This window comes from Myotis daubentonii, chromosome 2 (assembly GCF_963259705.1).
Source record: "Myotis daubentonii chromosome 2, mMyoDau2.1, whole genome shotgun sequence".
Taxonomy (NCBI): domain Eukaryota; kingdom Metazoa; phylum Chordata; class Mammalia; order Chiroptera; family Vespertilionidae; genus Myotis; species Myotis daubentonii.
In genome coordinates this window covers 111,162,463-111,183,943 of record NC_081841.1, presented here as the reverse complement: position 1 = coordinate 111,183,943, position 21,481 = coordinate 111,162,463, and the positions used below count along the sequence as shown (strand labels likewise).

The 21,481-nt window shown below is 40.3% G+C and overlaps 1 non-coding gene across 1 annotated transcript; it reads left to right on the top strand.

Annotated features, from left to right (window-relative positions):
- The first annotated feature begins 2,607 nt into the window (after positions 1–2,607).
- On the top strand, positions 2,608–2,714 carry LOC132228932 (U6 spliceosomal RNA). The gene has a single exon (XR_009451533.1). It is a non-coding gene; the product is annotated as a U6 spliceosomal RNA (small nuclear RNA).
- Positions 2,715–21,481: the final 18,767 nt, after the last annotated feature.

The following is a 21,481-nucleotide window of genomic DNA, read 5'->3' as shown; positions in this document are numbered from 1 at the left end:
ATTCCATGAAAAAATAAAAATTTTAGAAGCCAAATTCAGGATTTACCCTTGCTTATTATTTCAGTCCAGAACACTCAACTCTGGTATGCTTGATTCTATAGCCTATGATAACAACTGTTCCTCTCCAATTAAACAAATGAAATAATAATAAATAAGTATTCACTGAGACAATTGATTCACATGGACATAACTAGCAATGGGGCCACTGTGAAGAACACCTCCTGATTGATATATTCTTGTGTTTGATTTCAGCTCTATAAGGATGCAAAATCAAATGTTTGTTTATAAGATTTAGAAAATCACAGCAATGTCTAAAACTTTACATTAATAAAACAGGTAAATTTAAAATATAATCATTAAGAAACAAAAGTAAACAATGCATTATTAAATAATAATTATTCTAATATACATTAGAAAATATAATTGCAATATGTCTTCAAAGTATGCTCCAAGCTTGAAGGAAGGTCACAAACTAGCTTATCCAATGGATTTCATGCCTTATATTTAATTTCTAATAAATTGGACAAGATTTTGCTAAATTCAACATTTCTCTCTGTAAGTAAGGATTTCCCCCCTCTGGCTTTAAGAGATTCTCTTCAGTTTTCTGTATTTTGATTATACACATCTCAGTGTTTTCCTTTCATTATTGCTTAGGAATTTTCTGAGGTATCTAAAGGTTTAGTGTCTGGCATCAATTTTGAAAAGTTGTCAACATTATTTCCTCAAATATTTCTTTTGCCTGTTTTCTACCAAATATACATGTTACATTTGATATTGTTCCACAGTTATTTGATACTCTTATTTATTATTTTTATTTTACTTTTCTTTTTACTCTTTAAAATTTTTTAAAATTACAGTTTACATTCAATATATTTTTGTGTTTTTTTGTTTGTTTTTTTAATCCTCACTCAAAGATATTTTTCCATTGATTTTTAGGGAAAGTGGAAGAGAGAGAGAAAGACAGAGAGCAACATTGATGTGAGAGAAACATATCAATTGGTTGCCTCCTGCACTAGCCCAGACCAGGGTGCAGGATGGGGAGGAGCCTGCAACCAAGGTACGTGCCCTTGACCAGAATCGAATCCAGGACCCTTTGGTTTGCAGGTCAGTGCTCTATCTACTGAGCCAAACCTGCTAGGGCACGTTTGCCGGGGTCCGACCCCAGCAGGTCCAGGGGTCCCCAAAGGTGTGGACGGAGTCGGCAAAGAGGGAAAGACTCGGAGGCAGCGTTCAGTTGATCAGCAGCCTAGCCAGGATCTCTAGCCAAGTTCTGGTTAGGATCTCCAGCCAGGTTCTGTGTCCATGTTCTCTTGCTAGGTTCTCCAGCCAGGTTCTCCAGGTTCTCCAGCCAGGTTCTATAGCCATGTTCCCTCGCTAGTTTCTCCAGCCAGGTTCTGTCCAGGTTCTCCAGCCAGGTTCAGTCACCAGGTTCTAGTCAGGTTCTCTTGCCATGTTCTATAGTCAGGTTCAGTCCAGGATCTTTTGCCATGTTCTCTCGCTAGGTTCTGTCTCTAGGTTCTTTTGCCAGTTTCTGTCCAGGATCTTTTGCCATGTTCTCTCCAGTGAAGTTCTTCTGTCTCTAGGTTCTGTGTAGGTTATGTCTTCTAAGTTCTGTCTTGTTACATCTGTATTTATACCAGTTGATTCCAATCCTATCAATCTCTATTCCAAAGGTTAGGGTATTTCTTATCTCCATTCCAGGGAGTAAAGATTATGTAGCTTAAGCATGATTGTTCGTAGTTAAAGTGATTAATTACCCGCCTGGCACTTAGTTTAGAGGTTTTATTCCCTCCCTAACTTCAGGGGAAAATCCCTACCTGGGGAAACAACCTTTCTCAGAGACCTTGGTTAAAACACATAGTGCCAAGAAGGTGAGCAGACATATTAAGAACAGTATGCCATATATGCCAGGTCCCTTGAAACAGCAAGCATGGACCGGCTCCCGGCACACGTTCAGTATTATTTTGTTTTAGGTGTACAGCACAGTGGTTAGACAATCGTACTTTACAAAGTGTTTCCCCTGATATTTCCAGTACCACATGGCACCATACATAGTTATTAAAATATTATTGACTATACTAGAATTTCCTATATGGTTCTTTACATCCCCATGACTATTTTGTAACTACCAATCAATGCTTCTCAATCTCTTTACCTTTTTCACACAGTCCCCCAAGCTCGCATCCCTCTGGGAACCATCAGTCTCTTCTCTGTATCTATAAGTCTGTTTCTGTGTTGTTTGCTCATTTATATTGTTCTTTATATTCCACATCTAAGTGAAATCATGTGGTATTTGCCTTTTCCTGACTAACTTATTTCACTCAGAATCCTACCCTCTAGGATTAGGTCAAGCATGTCAAACTCAAAGGCTAACATGGGCCAAGTAAACAAGATTTAAGGTTCTGTGGGCTACAAAAAACCCAAAAGCTTCAATTTTCATAGAAATGTAGATTTATTTTGATAGAGATATGATGAATACAAAGGGCTAAAATAAATGAGTAATCATTAACATAAAATAATAGATCATTTTTATAAAAATTAATATTTTTTCTTGAACATTAGCTGACCAGATGCTGAATAACTGCACAAATTAATAAGCAGAATGCAGTGCTCACTTCAGCAACCTATGTACTAAAATTGGAACAATACAAAGAATATGGACATGTCCCCTGTACAAGGCTGACACGTAAATACATGAAGAGTTCCATATTTTTCTCCCATCAGACTATCGACTAATTTCTCAACAGAAACACATCAGACCAGAAGGGAATGGAATGAAATATACAAAGTGATGCAAAGCAAGGGTCTGAATCCAAGAATACTGTACCCAGAAAAGCTATCAATCAAAATTGAGGGTGAAATCAGGAGCTTCACAGACAAAAAAAGGATTAAGGAAGTTCATTACCACCAAACAAGAAATGCTAAAGGGTCTGCTGTAAAAAGAAGAAATAGGAAGGAACACAGGCATAAAAATAAAAATGGTGAAAAACAAGTACCTATTAATAATAATTTTAAATGTAAATGAATTAAATACCCCAATCAAAAGACATAGGGTAGCTGAGTGGATAAGGAAACATGACCCATATATATGCTGTCTACAGGAAACCTCAGAACAAAGGACTCACACAGACTGAGGGTGAAGGGATGGAAAAAGGTTTTTCAGGTGAATGGAAATGAAAAAAAAAAAAAAAGAGCTGGGGTAGCAATGCTTATATCTGACAAATTAGACCTTAAAGTGAAGGCCATAACAAAAAATAAGGAAGGCCACTTCATAATACTAAATGGAGCAATTCAACAAGAAGATATAACTCTGGCAAGCATACCACCAAATTCAGGAGCACCCAAATACATAAAAAAAACTTCTGGAGGATATCAAGGGAGAGATTGACAGCAATACAATCATAGTAGGGGACATTAATACCACACTAACACCACTAGACAAATTCTAAACAAAAAATCATCAAAGAGAGACAGAACTCAGAACACAGAACTGAGAACACAGGGCTTGGAAGACAGGACCAAGAGAGACAGAGCCTAGGCACAGAACCTACACAGAACGTTCTCTAGAGACAGAAGAACTTCGCTGGCGAGAGCATGCCGGAGGATCCTGGAGAGGGACTGGCCTCGGAGCCTAGAGACAGAGCCTAGTGGGAGAACATGGCAAGGGATCCTGGACTGAACCTGACTACAGAGATTGGCAGGAGAACCTGACTGGAACCTGGACACTGAACCTGACTGGAGAGCCTGGACAGAACCTGGCTGGAGAACCTAGCGAGGGAACATGGCTACAGAACCTTGCTGGAGATCCGAAGCAGAACCTCTCTGGAGATCCGGGCTAGAGATCCTGGCTAGGCTGCTGATCAACTGAACCCTGTCTCCGTGTCATTCCTTCTTCGCCGACTCCGTCCACGCCTTTGGGGACCCCTGGACCTGCTGGGGCTGGACCCCGGCATCTGGCGCCCGAACAGGGACCCCTAGGACTGTGAAGCATTTCTCTACTGTCTTCTACCTGCCAGTGTTGCAATTAAGAAGCTTGATGCAGGAGAACCAAGATGGCGGCATAGGTTAACGCTGGAGTTTGCTGCTTTGAACAACTACTTCAAAAGTGAAACCAAAAAACAGAAGGGACATCACCCAGAAACACAGGAACGCTGGCTGAGTGGAAGTCCTACAACTAGGAGGAAAGAGAAACGCACACGGACACTCAGAGGAGGCGCAGTGGTGAAGTCAAATTCTGAGGTGCGGAGTGCGCGGAGCGGGCTGGCGGCGGAGGGCGCGGTTGGCGTTTTCAATCGGGAGGGAGTCGCAGACTCTGAGCACCAGATCCGGGCGAGCCTTTAGGGACCCAGACTCAAACGGGAGAAGCGGGACTGTCTGGCTTCGGTCAGAGCGAGTGCAGCTTTCTCTCCGAGCTTTGCAGCGGGTGCTGGGACTCAGAGAGGCAGAGCCCCTGGGGACAGGACTGAGAGCCGCCATAACTGCTCTCTCCGGCCCACCCTGTTGATCCTGTGCGACCTGCCCCGCCCAAGCCCTGCACAGAGGCATTTGCCGGATAGCCTCAGGCAAAGGCTAGATTAGCACCTCCCTAGAGGACAGAAGTTCTCTCACTGCTGACACTCATAGCTGATTCTCATAGCCACTTGGCCTGGAGGTCAAACCCTCCCTGGAATTAGCTACAACAATCAAGATTTATCTATAAGACTTCGAACAAAGACCACTAGGGGGTGCATCAAGGAAGCATAACAAAATGCAGAGACAAAGAAACAGGACAAAATTGTCAATGGAAGAAATAGAGTTCAGAACCACACTTTTAAGGTCTCTCAAGAACTGTTTAGAAGCTGCCGATAAACTTAATGAGATCTACACGAAAACTAATAAGACCCTCGATCTTATATTGGGGAACCAACTAGAAATTAAGCACACACGGACTGAAATAACGAATATTATACAGACACCCGACAGCAGACCAGAGGAGCGCAAGAATCAAGTCAATGATTTGAAATGCGAGGAAGCAAAAAACATCCAACCGGAAAAGCAAAATGAAAAAAGAATCCAAAAATGCGAGGATAGTGTAAGGAGCCTCTGGGACAGCTTCAAGCATACCAACATCAGAATTATAGGGGTGCCAGTGAAAGGCGCACGGCCTCTCCGGGCGGTGCGGGGGGAGGAGTCTGACCGCCTGGCTCTGAGATCCCTCTGCGCCCGCCGTAGGGCCTGGCCTCCCCGGAGCGGTCCGAGTCTCCGGACCGGCTGCGTGGTGGCCGGAGGCGGGCCAAGGGGTGGGGGCCTGGCGGCGACCGACCACGGGGGAGGTCATGGGAGCAGAAGGCCTCACCGCCTCGCTCTTCCCTCCCTTCCCCCGTGGTCGGCTCCCCGCTTGCCCGCGCTGGGGCCGAGGGTCCGTGCAGCCCTCGGGGCCCGGTCGGGGAGACCGGGGCCTGCGTGGGCCGGCCGCCGGGCCCCATGTGGGGGGCATTGGCTCCCCGGCCCACAGCGGGAGCCCAGCGCGGGCTGCCCCCATCCCCGGACCGGGCCCAGTGCAGCAGCGGCGGCAGCGGAGTGGGGCGTGTGCCCTGGCTCGGGGAGGCCGCCATGCTGCAGAGCACCGGCCCCATGGGCCGGGCCTGCTCCGAGCGGATGCCGCTCCCCCAGAGCTGGGCCGCTCCACCGGCCGCACCCCGTTTGCTGGGCCTGTGCCGCCCAGATGCGCTGGAGTCCCGGTCTGCCCGCGGGCCAGCTGCGGGTGCTGTGCGGGAGGGCCATCCTGCCTTGTGGCGAGTTCAAGCGGCAGCAGCAGGAGCCGGACAAGGACTGCGCCCTCCATCTTGCCTTGGGTCCTCCATCTTGGGACAGAACCATGTGCGCCCTCCATCTTGCCTTGGATCCTCCATTTTGGGATGGGGCCATGTGCTTCCTCACGGGAAGAAGCCGCTGCTAGCCACACCCAGGATTTCTCTGAATTAACCAATGGTGATCAAGGGAAGTGCACGCCATCACTATGACCACATCCTGTACCGACTTGCGCCTGGCCAATCGGCCGGGCCCACAGTGCCCTCTCCTGCCCTCACTCCACCCCCCTTTAAAACCCCCTGTCCCATCAGGCCTCGCTCTCTCAGCCACTGGACTTTCCGCTGTGTCGGTGGGTCTGGTGAACGGGGAGCGCAGGCCGGTTTGCATAATAAAGGACTCTTTGCTTTTGAAAAAAAAAAAATCATCAAAGAAATATCAATCCTAAATAAATCATTAGATAAGATGGAATTAATTGACATCTTCAGAACATTTCACCCCAAAGCCACAGACTATACATTCTTCTCAAGTAAACATGGGTCATTCTCAAAGATAGGCCAAATGTTGGGACACAGGCAAAGTCTCTTCAAATTCAAGAAGATAGAAATCATATCAAGCATTTTCTCAGATCACAATGGCATAAAACTAGAAATCAGCAACAATAAAAATAATCAAAAAGATCAAACACCTGGAGGCTAAACAGCATGCTATTAAACAATGATTTGGTTATCAAAGAGATCAAAGAAGAAATTAAAAACATCCTGGAAACAAATGACAATGAAAACACAACAATCCAAAATCTATGAGACATAATGAAAGCAGTCTTCAGAGGGAAGTTCATAGCTCTACAGGTCTACTGTAAGCAAAAGGAAGGAAATAATAAAGGTCAGAGCAGAGATAAACGATATAGAGACCAAAAAAATACAAAAGATCAACAAAACCAAGAGCTAGTTCTTTGAAAACAAGATTGATGAACCTCTAGCCAGGTTCACCAAGAAGCAAAGAGAGAGGACCCAAATAAACAAAATCAGAAATGAAAGAGATGAAAATAGAACAGATCCCACAGAAATACAAATGATTATGAATACTATGAGCAACTCTATTCCAACAAGATGATCAACATAGATGAAATAGACATATTCTTAGACAAATACAAGCTCCAAAAACTCAATCAAGAATAATAATAATAATAAACCTGAATAAGTAGATAACTACCAAAGAAATTGAAGCAGTGATCAAAAATCTTGCAGCAAACAAAAGCCCTGGTCTGGACGGCTTTACAGGGGAGTACTACCAAACATTTAAAGAAGAACTAAAACTTATCCTCCTCAGACTATCCAAAAAAATCCAAGAGGAAGGAACACTTCCAAGCTCTTTCTATGAAGCCAGCATTACCCTAACCCCAAAACCAGATAAAGACACCACAAGAAAAGAAAACTACAGGCCAATATTTTAGAATAATGTAGTTGCTAAAATCCTCAACAAAATTCTAGCAAATCGAATTCAGCAATACATTAGAAAGATCATACACCATGACCAAGAGGAACTTATTCTGGGGATGCAAGGATGGTATAATATCCGCAAATCAATAAATGTGATACATCACATAAAATGAGAGACAAAAATCACACAATAATACCAATCGATGCAGAAAAAGCATTTGAACAAAACCCAACACCCTTTCTTAATAAAAACTCTCAGCAAAGTGGGAATAGAGGAATCATACCTCAACATAATAAAAGCCTTATATGCCAAACCTACAGCCAACATCATACTCAATGGGCAAAAAATAAACTCATTTCCCCCAAGAACAGGAACAAGACAAGGATTCCCACTTTCACCACTCCTGTTTGATATAGTACTGAAGTGCTAGCCATAGCTATCAGACAAGAAGAAGAAATAAAAGGCATCCAAATTGGAAAAGAAGTAGTAGTAGTAAAACTGTCTTTATTCACAGATGACATGATAGTATAAATATAAAACCCCAAAGACTCCAGGAAACTACTAGACCTAATAAATGAATTTTTCAATGTACCAGGATACAAATTAACACCCAGAAATCTATGGCCTTTTTATACACCAATAATGAACTTACAGAAAGAGGGATGAAAAAAACAATCCCATTTACCATTGCACCAAAAATATTAAGATACCTAGGAATAAACGTAACTAAGGAGGTAACAGACCTGTACTCAGAAAACTACAGAACATTGAAAAAAGAGATAGAGGAAGACATAAACTAACAGAAGAACATTCCATGTTCATGGATTGGTAGAATTAACATCATTAAAATGTCCATACTACCCAAAGCAATCTACAGATTCAATGCAATCCCCATTAAAATACCAACGGCATATTTCAAAGATCTAGAACAAACTCTCCAAAAATTCATTGGAATAAAAAGGACCCCGAATAGCTACAGCAATCTTGAGAAAGAAGAACAAAGTTGGAGGGATCACAATACCAGATATCAAGCTATATTACCAAGCCACAGTTCTCAAAACTGCCTGGTGCTGGCACAAGAACAGACATATAGGCCAATGGAACAGAACAGACAACCCAGGAATCAACACAAGCCATTATGCTCATTTAATATTTGACAAAGCATGCAAGAGCATACAATGGAGTCAAGACAGTCTCTTCAATAAATGGTGCTGAGAAATTTGGTCAGATAAATGCAAAAAAATGAAACTAGATCGCCAACTTACACCATACACAAAAACAAACTCAATGGCTAAAGGACTTAAATGTAATATGGAAAACACTAAAAATTCTACAAGATTCCATAGGCAGCAAAATAGCAGACATATGTCGTAGCAAAATCTTTTTTTTAAATTTCTTTATTGTTTAAGGTATTACATATGTGTCCTTATCACCCCATTGCCCTCTACCTCCCCACTCATACCCTAAGCCCCCTGTTGTCTGTGTCTGTTGGTTAGGCTTATATGCATGCATATAAGTCCTTTGGTTGATCTCTCCCCCTTACTTCCAACCTCCCCTACCTTGTCTCTGAGGTTTGAACATCTGATCGATGCTTCTCTGTCTCTGGACCTGTTTTTGTTCATCAGTTTATGTTGTTCATTATATTCCATAAATGAGTGAGATCATGTGATCTTTATATTTCTGTGACTGGCTTATTCACTTAGCATAATGTTCTCCAGTTCTATCCATGTTGTAGCAAATGGTAAGAATTCCTTCCTTTTTACCTCAGCATAGTATTCCATTGTGTAGATGTATCACAGTTTTTTTTTAATCCACTCATCTGCTGTTGGGCACATAGGCTGTTTACAAATCTTAGCTATGGTGAATTGTGCTGCTATGAACATAGGGGTGCATATATCCTTTCTGATGGGTGTATCTAGTTCCTTAGGATATATTCCTAGAAGTGGAATCACTGGGTCAAATGGCAGTTCCATTTTTAGTTTTTTGAAGAAACTCCATACTATTCTCCACAGGGGCTGCACCAGTCTGCATTTCCACCAGCAGTGCACAAGGGTTACTTTTCCTGTGTATCCTTGCCAGCACTTGTCGTTTGTTGATTTATTGATGATAGCCATTCTGACAGGTGTGCTGAATTGTTGTTTTGATTTGCATCTTGCAGATAATTAGTGACTTTGAGCATGTTTTCATATGACTCTTGGCCTTTGTTCTGTCTTCTTTTGAAAAGTATCTGTTTAGGTCTGTTGCTCATTTTTTTTTTTATTGGTTTGTTTATCTTCTTTTTGTTAAGTTGTATGAGTTCCCTATAAATGTTGGAGATTAAACCTTTATCAGTGATAACAATGGCAAATATGTTCTCCCATGCAGTGGGTTTTCTTGTTTTCTTTTGCTGTGCAAAAGCTTTTTATTTTGATGTAGTCCCATTTGTTTATTCTCTATTTAGTTTCTGTTGCCCTAGGAGCAGTATCGGTAAAGAAAATGCTTCGGCATATGTCAGATTTTGCTGCCTGTGGATTGATTCTTCTAGCATTTTTATGGTTTCCTGTCTTATGTTTAAGTCCTTTATCCATTTTGAGTTTATTTTTGTGTATGATGTAAGTTGGTCTTTTTTCATTTTTTTGCATGTATAGTCTAATTTTTCCAACACCATTTATTGAAGAGACTGTCTTGACTCCATTGTATGTTCATGCTTCCTTTGTCAAATATTAATTGAGCATAGTGGTTTGGGTTGATTTCTGGGTTCTCTATTCTATTCCATTGGTCTATATGTCTGTTCTTGTGCCAGTACCAGGCATTTTTGAGAAAAGTGGCTTGGTAATACAACTTGATATCTGGTATTGAGATCCCACCTACTTATTATTCTTTCTCAGGATCACTGCAGATATTCAGGGTCTTTTTTTATTCCAGATGAATTTTTGGAAAGTTTGTTCTAGGGCTGTGAAATATGCTGTTGGTATTTTAATGGGAAGTGCATTGAATGTATAGATTGCTTTGGGTAGTATGGACATTTTGATGATGTTGATTCTACCAATCCATGAACATGTTATGTTCTTCCATCTGTTTATGTCTTCTTCTATCTCTTTTTTCAGTGTCCTGTAGTTTTCTGTGTATAAGTCTTTTACCTCCTTAGTTAAGTTTATTCCTAGGTATCTTAATTTTTTTGGTGCGATGGTAAATGGGATTGCTTTTTTAGACTCTCTTTCTGTAAGTTCACTATCAATGTATAGAAATGACATAGATTTCTTGGCATTAATTTTGTATCCTGCTACATTGTTGAATTCATTTATTAAGTCTATTTTTTTATGGAGTCTGTAGGGTTTTCTATGTACAGTATCATGTCATCTGTGAATAAGGACAATTTTACATCTTATTTTCCAATTTGGATGCCTTTAATTTCTTCTTCTTGTCTAATCACATGGCTAGTACTTCCAGTGCTAGGTCAAACAGGAGTAGTGAAAGTGGGCATCCCTGTCTTGTTAATTCCTCAGTTGGCAGCAGCTACTCTGGTGGGTGCTGTTCGCCGCAGTGGTGGCTCCTCTGGCTGGTGGGGGGAGGCTGCTTGCACAACCGCTGCTCCTCTGATGGGAGTGGGCTGATCATGAGGCTGCTGCTCCTCAGATGGGTCAGGCTGCTTGCATGGCTGGTGCTCCTCGAATGAGAGAGGACTGCTCACATAGCTGCTGCTCTTTGGATGGGAGACTTGGTGACCTTGGGACCACAGCCGAGTTAGCAGTTCCCTGGCACGGGTAGTTTTAGAGTCCCAGGTGTTATCTGAGGGCACCCTTGGTGGTTATGTAGCTCGCTCTCTAGCACATTGGCCAGATAGGATAAAATTCACCTTGACACGACACAACACAAAGGTAACAAAACACAAATGTACTCATGACATGGAAAACCCCAATATAAGTGAGCACCCGAGAAAAGAGAATTAGGAGAGAGAAAAGAGAGCACAAATGATATTGAAGAGAGAAATAAAGATAAGGGAGAAAAGAAAAAGGAAGAAAATGGAGAATATATATATATATATATATATATATACATATATATATATATATATATATATATGTAGAGAGAGAGAGAGAGAGAGAGAGAGAGAGAGAGAACACCACAGAACAAACAAATAAACCAAAAAAATGCTAACACCAAACACCCAGCAAAGAGGGTAGGACAGAATCTGTAGAGAAAATAAGGTTACGAATTGGATGAATATGGGGAGGTCCTCAGTTCAGTACAGAGGAAGTAGAGGGGATGAATGGATAAGAAGAAAGAGGATGAGAAGAAAATAATAATAAATTTATTTTAAAAATTGATTTAAAAATGGTATAAAAATAAAAATAGCAAATAAAATAAAATGATGGGAAAATAATGTGAAAAGAAATAGAAAATGAAGCAACAATCAAAAAAAGGAAAATAAATAAAAAAGAAGAAAAAAAGAGATAACAAAATAATAATAAAATAAAATAAAAATGAAAAAGTGGAGTGTCGTTCGTTTGGCTGGCTTAAGATCCCATTCTTCAGTACTGTCTGTGGTTTCTGTTTCCTGTTGTTGGGACTGAAGGCCTCTCTTTAGGCCAGTCCCTGTGGACTCTCAGGGACTATCCATATATTTTTTTAATCCTTTCTACCATTCAGGGTGTATTCTGGGTGTGGCTGTATTGGTTGCCTGGAGACTGGAGGGAGGGGCTATCTCTTCAGGAGAAAATGGCTGCCCAGGTCCCGGGCTCAGGTATGACTCAGCACCAGACTTGCTGCCACTTCTCCTGGACCCTCTCCTCTCCGCAAACTCTCCCCAGACTCCACAAGTCCTCACTTTTTCCTGCACCTCAGCCAAGGGTGAATGTCCATATCCAAAAGGTCCTATGAACTAGGTTCAGTGAAGAAAAGCACAGGCCACAGAGAGGGGAAAGACTGCACCTCTGTGAGCTCCTCTCCTGCTGGCACTGCGCTGTCTGGTCAGCCTTTCAGACTGCCCCCTTGGGACTGTGGACCCAGGTCTTGAATCCCCTGTCACCAGCAGTCCTATGGACCTCCTTCCCACAGTCAGACTCTGTGCCTGTCCCAAGGGACGTGGCTCGGTGCTGTGTGGTTTCCCTCTGACTCTCTGGGCTCAGAGGTCTGTCAGATCTCTCCTGCTCAGATCCTTGATTTTACCTTATTCCAGGGGTCCTCTGCCCTTCCCCTGCTTGTTTCACCAGCTGAGTCTCCTTTGCCAATTTGGGGTGATGTTATTTATTTCAGCTGCTCATTCTATCTGCTCCGGGGCAAGGTTCAGGACACGTCCATCTATTCCGCTGCCATTTTGTCTGTAGCAATAACTTTACAGACACAGCTCCTAGGCAATGGAGACTAAGAAGAAAATAAACAAATGGGAGTCTATCAAAATAAAAAGCTTCTGAACAGCAAAAGAAACCATCAACAAAACAAAAGAAAGCCCACTGCATGGGAGAATATATTTGGCAATGATATTTCTGGTAAGGGCTTAATCTTCAAAATTTAGAGAACTCATGTAACTTAACAAAAGGATGATAAATGATCCAATAAAAAATGGACAAAGGATCTAAATTGACACTTTTTAAAAGACGACATACAGAAGGCCCAGAGACATATGAAAACATGCTCAAACTCACTAATCATCCCAGAAATGTAAATCAAAACAACAATGAGATACCATCTACCAACTGTCAGAATGGCTATCATCAACAAATCAACAAACGACAAGTGCTGGCAAGGATGCGGAGAAAAAGTAACCCTCGTGCACTGCTGGTGGGAATGCAGACTGGTGCAGCCACTGTGGAGAACAGTATGGAGTTTCCTCAAAAAACTAAAAATGGAACTGCCATTTGACCCAGTGATCCCACTTCTAGGACTATATCCCAAGAAACCAGAAATACCAATCAAAAAGGATATATGCACCCCTATGTTCATAGCAGCACAATTTATAATAGCTAAGATTTGGAAACAGCCTAGTGCCCATCAGCAGATGAGTGGATTAAAAAACTGCTTTACATCTACACAAAGGAATATCATGACGCTATAAAAAAGAAGGAACTTTTACCATTTGCAACAGCATAGATGGAACTAGAGAGCATTATGCTAAGTGAAATAAGGTAGTTCGAGAAAGATAAATATCACATGATCTCACTCATATGTGGGATATAATGATCAACATAATTTGATGAACAAGAATAGATCTAGAGACAAATGGTAGGGGAGGGGGTGAGTTAGAGAGCAACCAACAGACTTGTATGCATGCATATTAGCATAACCAATGGACACAGACACTGTGGAGGTGGTGGCTTGTCCAGTGTGGGAATGGCTGGGGGTTTAGGGGGGTCAATTGGCTGAAAAGGAGACATATGTAAATCTTTTGACAATAAAAATAAATAAATAAAAGAAAATAAGCGGAACTCAAATAAACCTATTTTTCTTGTTCTCTGAAAGAGAAATATTTCCTGTTGCACACACCAAACAATTCAGTACAAGACTAATTATGTGGAAATCAGCTAAAAATATATTTGCTGCTAGTATTAGTGGGGAGAAATGATGAGCTTTTGTGTAAGGTGAGTAAGGGAAATGAATGCAACATGATTACAGTAATCAGTCATTAGTGACCGATGTAGTTCATTATTAATAATTATGTATAACAGGATATTGTAAAAATTAAGTTATTAATTTTTTTTAAACTTTTCTTATATATCGTTATATTGCCTGGGCCGCAAAAATGTTTGTTGTGAGCTGCAAGCGGCCCGCGGGCTGCAAGTTTGACATTCTTGCTCTAGGTACACTTTTTTGCTGAAAATTGTAAGAATTTATTTTATTCATGGATGAGTAATATTCTATTGTAGATACTATGTACTATGTACCATAGCTTTTTTATTTACTTGTCTATTGATGGGACCTTGGGTTGCTTCCACAGCTTAGCTATTGTAAATAATGCTACAATGTACATAGGGGTGCAAATAAACTTTTGAATTAGTGTTTTGAGTTTCTTCAGATACATTCCCAGAAGGGTTATCATTGGGTCATAAGGAAATTCTATTTTTAATTTTTTTCAGGAACCTCCATACTGTTTCCAACAGTGGCTGCACCTACCTACATTTGCACTAAAATGTATGAGAATTTTTTTCCCACATCCTCGTCAACACTTGTTGTTTGTTGATTTATTGATGTTAACCATTCTAACAGGTGTGAGGTGATATCTCATTGTGGTTTTAGTTTGCATTTATCTGATAGTTAGTGACATTGATTATCTTTTCTGAGTATCTATTCATATCCTTTGCCCATTATTTAATTGGTTGTCTTTTTTTTTGGTGTTGAGTTGTATATGGTTTTTATAAATTTTGGATATTAATCCCTTATCAGATGTATCATTGGAGAATATGTTCTCCCAATCAGTGGGTTATCTTTTCATTTTGTTGATGATTTCCTTAACTGTGCAAAAAAATTTTAGTTTGATGTAGTCCCAAATGTTTATTGTGTTTTTTTTTGCCCTTGACTGAGGAGATATATGAAAAAAAAATATTACTAAGAGAAATGTTTGTGATTTTACTTTTTATGGATTCTTTTTAAAAAATTATGTTATCTAGTCTTACACTTAAGTCTTTAAACAAGTTTTAGTTTATTTTATATTTGTTTAATAAGATGGTCTTGTTGTTGTGTGTGTGTGTTTTGCATGTATCTGTCCAATTTTCCAACAACATTTACTGAATAGAGTGTCTTTACCCCATTATATATTCTTGCTGCCTTTGTCAATTATTATTTGACCATATATGCATGGGTTTATTTCTGGGCTCTCTATTATGTTCCATTGATCTACATGTCTGTTTTTTGTTTTCATGCTAGTACCATGCTGTTCTGATTACTTTAGCCTTGTAGTATAGTTTGATATTAGGTAGTGTGATAGCTCTGACTTTGTCTTCTGTCTCAAGATTGCTGTGGCTGCCCTGGCCAGGTGGCTCAGTTGGTTGGAGCATCATCTCATACATCAATAGTTATAAGTTCAATTCATAGTCAGGGCACATATCTAGATTGTGGGTTCAATTCCCAGTCTGGGTTGCATAGGGGAGGTGCTGATCAATGTTTCTCTCTCACATCTATGATTCATTCTCTCTTTCTCTCTCTCTCACACACACTCTCTCTCAAATCAGTAACATATCTTTAAGTAAGGATAAAAAAAGATTGCTGTTGCTATTTGAAGTTTTTTGTGATATCATATAATTTTTGGATTTTTTGTTTTACTTCTGTGAAATAAGCCATTGGTATTTTGATAGCAATTATGTTGAATCTACAGTTTGCTTTGGAACTATGTACAACTTAATGATGTTAATTATTCTTATCCATGAGCACAGTATATTCTTCCACTTATTTGTATCTTTTTCAATTTCTTCAATGTCTGATAATATTTGAGTACAAGCATTTTACCTCCTTGATTAAATTTATTCCGAGGTATTTTATTTTTTGATGCAATTATAAATGGGGTTGTTTTCTTAGTTTCTATTTCTGGTAGTTCATTATTGGTTTGTGAATGCACAGCCAATTTCTGAAGATTTATTTTGTATCTTGCTACTTTACTGAATTAATTTATCAGCTTCAGTGGTTAGATCTTTAAGTGTTCTGTATATACAGTATCATGTTATATGCAAGTAATAACAGTTTTACTTCTTCCTTTCCAATTTTGATGCCTTTTATTTCTTCCTGTCTGATTGCTGTGGCTAGTACTATTTTGAATAAGAGTGGTGAAAGCAGACATTGCTGTCTTGCTCCTGATCTAAAGGGGGGTGTTTTTAGTTTTTCTCGATAAATATGATGTTAGCTGCAGGTTTGTCATATGTGGCCTTCATTATATTGAGATATGTTCCCTCTATTCCCAACAACATGTTATGAGTTTTTGTCATAAACGGGTGCTGTATATTGTCAAAATCTTTTTATGCATCTATTTTTATGATCATATGATTTTTATCCTTTGTTTTGTCTATGTGGTGTATCACATTAGTTGATTTGCGGATATTGTACCAAACTTGTACCCAAGAAATAAATCCCTCTTGATCATGGCGTAGAATCCTTTTAATGTATTGCTGAGTTTAGTTTGCTATTTTGCTGAGGATATTTGCATCTATGTTCATCAGGAATATTGACTTATAATTTTCTTTCTTTGTAGTGTCTTTATCTGGTTTTGGAATTAGGATACTGCTTGGCTTGGAAAATGTACTTGGGTGATTTCCCTCCCCTTGAAATTTTTGGAATAATTTGAAAAGAATAGGTGTTACTTCTACTTTGAATGTCAGGTAAAATTCACCTGTGAAGCCATCCAGTCCAGTACTTTTGTTTGTTGGGAGTTTTTAAAATTTATTTATTTATTTATTACTGTTCAATTGAATTAGCTCTATTTGGTCTGTTCAAATTTTCTGTTTCTTCTTGATTCAGTTTTGAGAGGTTTATGTTTCTAGGAACTTATCCAGATTGTTCAATTTGTTGGCATAAAGTTGTTCATAATATTTTCTTAGACTCATTTGTATTTCTGTGGTGTCAGTTATTACTTCTCCTTTTTCAGTTATGATATTTTTATTTGGGTCCTTTCTCTTCTTTTCTTGTTGAGTCTGGTTAAAGGTTTATCAATCTTGATTATTTCTTTGAAGAACCAGATCTTGGTTTCATTGATCTTTTTTTGTCCTGATTTTTTAGACTATTACATTTATTTCTGCTTTGATCTTTATTATTACCTGTGTTCTACTCACATTGGGCTTTGCTAGTTGTGTTGTTTTTTTCTAGTTTCTTGAAGTATAAGATTAGAATATTTATTTCAAATTGTTCTTATCTGTTGAGGTAGTTTATAATGCTATGAATTTCCCTCTTAGAATGTTTTCACTGTGTTCCATCAATTTTGGTTTGCTGTGTTCTCATTTTCATTTGTCTCCAGGTATCTTTTTGTTTGTGTCTTGATTCCATTATTAACCCATTCAGTGTTTAGGAACATGTTATTTAGCTTCCATGTCTTTGTGGGCTTTTCAGGTTTTCTTTTTTCTTTGTTATTGATGTCTAGTTTTATACTTTTGTGGCAAAAGAAGATGCTTATTATTATTTCAATTTTATTATATTTATTGAGACTTTTTTGTGTACTAACATGTAGTCTATCCTAAAAAATATTCCATGTGCACTTGAAAAGAATGTACCAGTATTTTTCTATGTATAAGATACTATTTATTTTCTAAAATATTTAGACTGAAAATCGAGGTGCATCTTATACACAAAAGTCTGCCAAGGAGGGAGTCGTGGGTGCATAGCTGCCCATACCTTGTCAAACAGGCTTTCTCCAATCACAAGACTTATTGTTACTGACATCAGCTGATGCTGTAGTTGGAGGTGGAGGTGGAGAGTGAGCAGATGCAACAGGGACTGGAGCATTCTGAGCCCATAAAGATGTCAAAAAATAAAAAGATAAATACCAGTAAGCAATTGTCTTACTCTGCAAAATTCAAACTGAATATAATCAGCTATGCAAAAGAGCATGAAAATAGAGCTTCAGAGAGACAAGTTAGACCTCCTCCCACTGCGTGTATGATCAGATAGTGGAGAAAACAGGAAGAACAACTCCTTAAGATTCCAAAACAGAAGAAGATCTTAAGAGGAAGATCATCAAAATGGGCAAACTTGCCCTAACTGGTTTGGCTCAGTGGATAGAGCATCAGCCTGCAGACTCAAGGGTGTCAGGTTCGATTCCGGTCAAGGGCATGTAACTTGGTTGCGGGCACATACCCAGTAGGGAGTGTACAGGAGGCAACTGATCGATGTTTCTCTCTCATCGATGCTTCTAACTCTCTATCCCTCTCCCTTCCTCTCTGTAAAAAAATCAATAAAATATATATTTTTTAAAATAGATTAAAATGGGCAAACTTGGAGCAGAGACTTAAGACTTGGATTATGGAGCAGCGCCAGATGGCTTCTGTGTGTCAACCAAGCTTATCCAATGTCAGGCAAGAATGTTTGCAAGTGAAATGAACATTGTTGATTTTATAGAAAAGGCAAAATGGTGCTTCAATTTCATGAGGAGATAAGGGTTGGTCATGAGAACACAAAAAATGTTAGCTCAGAAAATGTCACCAGTTTATGAGGATGGTCTCACATATATAGACAGTGACTCAGAAGACAGCAATAATACAATAGAAGTTGAAGAAATTGATATGTCTGGAACTAGTAGTGATGAAGAAGAGAGCAGTGATGCAATAGAGGCTGAATAAAGTAATATACTGCATAATATCATAGTATTGCTATGCAAACATGACCTGTGATAATTACTAAATAAAAATGTGTTTTGTTTTATGTTTAAAATATTGATTTCTTAGTTTTGGGTTGGAAAAGTGGAGGGGGGGTCTTCTACATGGGGGCATCTTATCCATGGAAAATATGGTATATTTGACTTCTTTGGGGTGAAATGCTCTGAAAATATCAATTAAATCCATCTACTTTAGCGAGTCATTTAAGGACACTCTTTCCTTGTTGATTTTCAGTCTGGAATATATATCCAGTGATGTCAGTGTGGTGTTAAAATCATCTACTATGACTATATTATTTTTTACCTCTACCTTTATGTTCATCAATATTTGCTTTGTATACTTAGTTGCTCCTTTGTTGGTGACATAAATGATCCATTTACCACTATGTAGCATTCTTCTTTGTTTCTTATTATATCCTTTGTTTTAATATCAACTTTGTCTGATATAAGTATTGCCACCCCAGCTTCTTTTTATTTCCATTTCCATAAAATATCTTTCTTCATTCCTTCACTTTCAGTCAGTGTGTATCTTTTATTCTGAAGTGGCTCTTTTGTAGGCAGCATATATTTATATATCTTGTATTCTTATCTATTCAGCTACCCTATATCTTTTTTATTCGAGCATTTAAGCCATTTACATTTAAAGTGATCACTAATAGGTACATATTTATTGCCATTTTATTCTTTATAAATATGTTCCTCTGTGTTTTGTTTTGTTTTCTTGCTTCTTCATAAAAAAGGCCCTTTAACATCCCTTGTAATACTGGTTTGGCGGTAACGAACTCCTTTGGCTTTTTCTTGTCTGGAAGTCTCTTTACTTCTTTAATTTAATTTTATTTATATTTTTTTTATTGCTTAAAGTATTACAAAGGGTATTACATATGTGTCCATTTTATCCCCCCACCCTAGACAGTCCCCTAGCCTCCCCTATCCCCCAGTGTCTTATGTCCATTGGTTATGCTTATATGCATGCATACAAGTCCTTTGGTTGATCTCTTACCCCCCATCCTCCTGCCCCCTACCCTCCCCGGCCTTCCCACTGCAGTTTGACAATCTGTTTGAGGCAGCTCTGCCTCTGTATCTATTATTGTTCAAAAGTTTATAATGGTCTCTATTATACATGAATGAGTGAGATCATGTGGTATTTTTCCTTCATTGACTGGCTTATTTCACTTAGCATAATGCTCTCCAGTTCCATCCATGACGTTGCAAATGGTAAGAGTTCCTTCCTTTTTAGAGCAGCATAGTATTCCATCGTGTAGATGTACCACAGTTTTCTAATCCATTCATCTACTGATGGGCACTTAGGCTGTTTCCAGATCTTAGCTATGGTGAATTGTGCTGCTATGAACATAGGGGTGCATATATCTTTTCTGATTGGTGTTTCTGGTTTCTTGGGATATATTCCTAGAAGTGGGATCACAGGGTCAAATGGGAGTTCCATTTTCAGTTTTTTAAGGAAACTCCATACTGTCTTCCATAGTGGCTGCACCAGTCTGCATTCCCACCAGCAGTGCACAAGTGTTCCTTTTTCTCCACATCCTCTACAGCACTTGTCGTTTGTTGATTTGTTGATGATAGCCAGTCTTTAATTTTAAATGGCAGCTTGGTTGAGTAAAGTAGTCTTGGTTGTGGGTACTTGCTTTTCATCACTTTGAACATTGCATGCTAATTTCTTCTGGCTTGATGTTTATGTTAAGAAAGCAATTGACAGTTTTATGGTAGGTAAATAACTGCTTTTCTCTTGACACTTTTAAGATTCTTTCTCTTTAATCTTTGCGATTTTAATTATGACTAGAGGCCCAGTGCACAAATCCGTGCACCAGTGGGGTTCCTCGGCCTGGCTAGTGTGATTGGGCCAAAACCAGCTCTCTGACATCCCCTAAGGCAGTGGTTCTCAACCTTCTGGCCCTTTAAATACAGTTCCTCATGTTGTGACCCAAACATAAAATTATTTTCGTTGCTACTTCATAACTGTAATGTTGCTACTGTTATGAATCATAATGTAAATATCTGATATGCAGGATGGTCTTAGGCGACCCCTGTGAAAGGGTCATTCAACCACCAAATGGGTCGCAACCCACAGGTTGAGAACCGCTGCCCTAAGGGATCCCTGATTGTGAGAGGTTGCAGGCCAGTCCGAGGGACCCTACTGGTGCATGATTGGGGCCGGGGAGGGATACAGGAGGTTGCCAGCCAGGGAGGAACCACGGGAGGGCTCCAGGGCGTGTCTGGCCCGTCTCGCTCAGTCCCAATTGGCTGGACCCCAGCAGCAAACTAACCTACCCATCAAAGTGTCTGCCCCCTGGTGGTCAGTGCACATCATAGTGAGCTGTTGAGCAGCCTTAGCATATTATTAGCAAACTAGAGGCCTGGTGCATGAAAATTCATGCACTGGAGTGGGGGTCCCTCAGCCTGGCCTTCCCCCTCTCATAGTCTGGGAGCCCTCAGAGGTGGGAGGTGACCCAGTGATCAGGGCAAGGTGATGCCCCTATCACACTTCTGCTGCTGCCACTGCCGGCAGCGCAAGCCTCAGCTGGCCATGGTTACATGAGCCTCGGGCGGCCCTAGGCAGCTGGGCAACCACCATCTGAGGCTTCCCTGCACCTCGGGATGGTCCTAGGCTGTTGGGCAGTTGCCATCTGAGGCTTGCTTGCGCCTTGAGCCAGCCCTGGGCGGCTGGGAGGCTGAAGGGTCTGGGGGACTCCAGGGGCAGGTGCGCGGCAAGGCCGGGCCTGTCTGAGAGAGGGCCTGGCCTTGCCGTGAACCTGCCACCCTGGCGGGGCTCAGGGGACTGGGTGCTGCCATCTTGTGGCTGTGGGCACCGTCATATTTGAGAGTGGGGCAGTCAATTAGCATATTCCCTCCTTATTGGCTGTGGGCACCTCCATCTTTGCAATGGTGTGAGGGTCAATTAGCATATTCCCTCTTTATTAGATAGGATTATGCTTTGATTGGTTGAACAGATGACCAGACAACTGGACA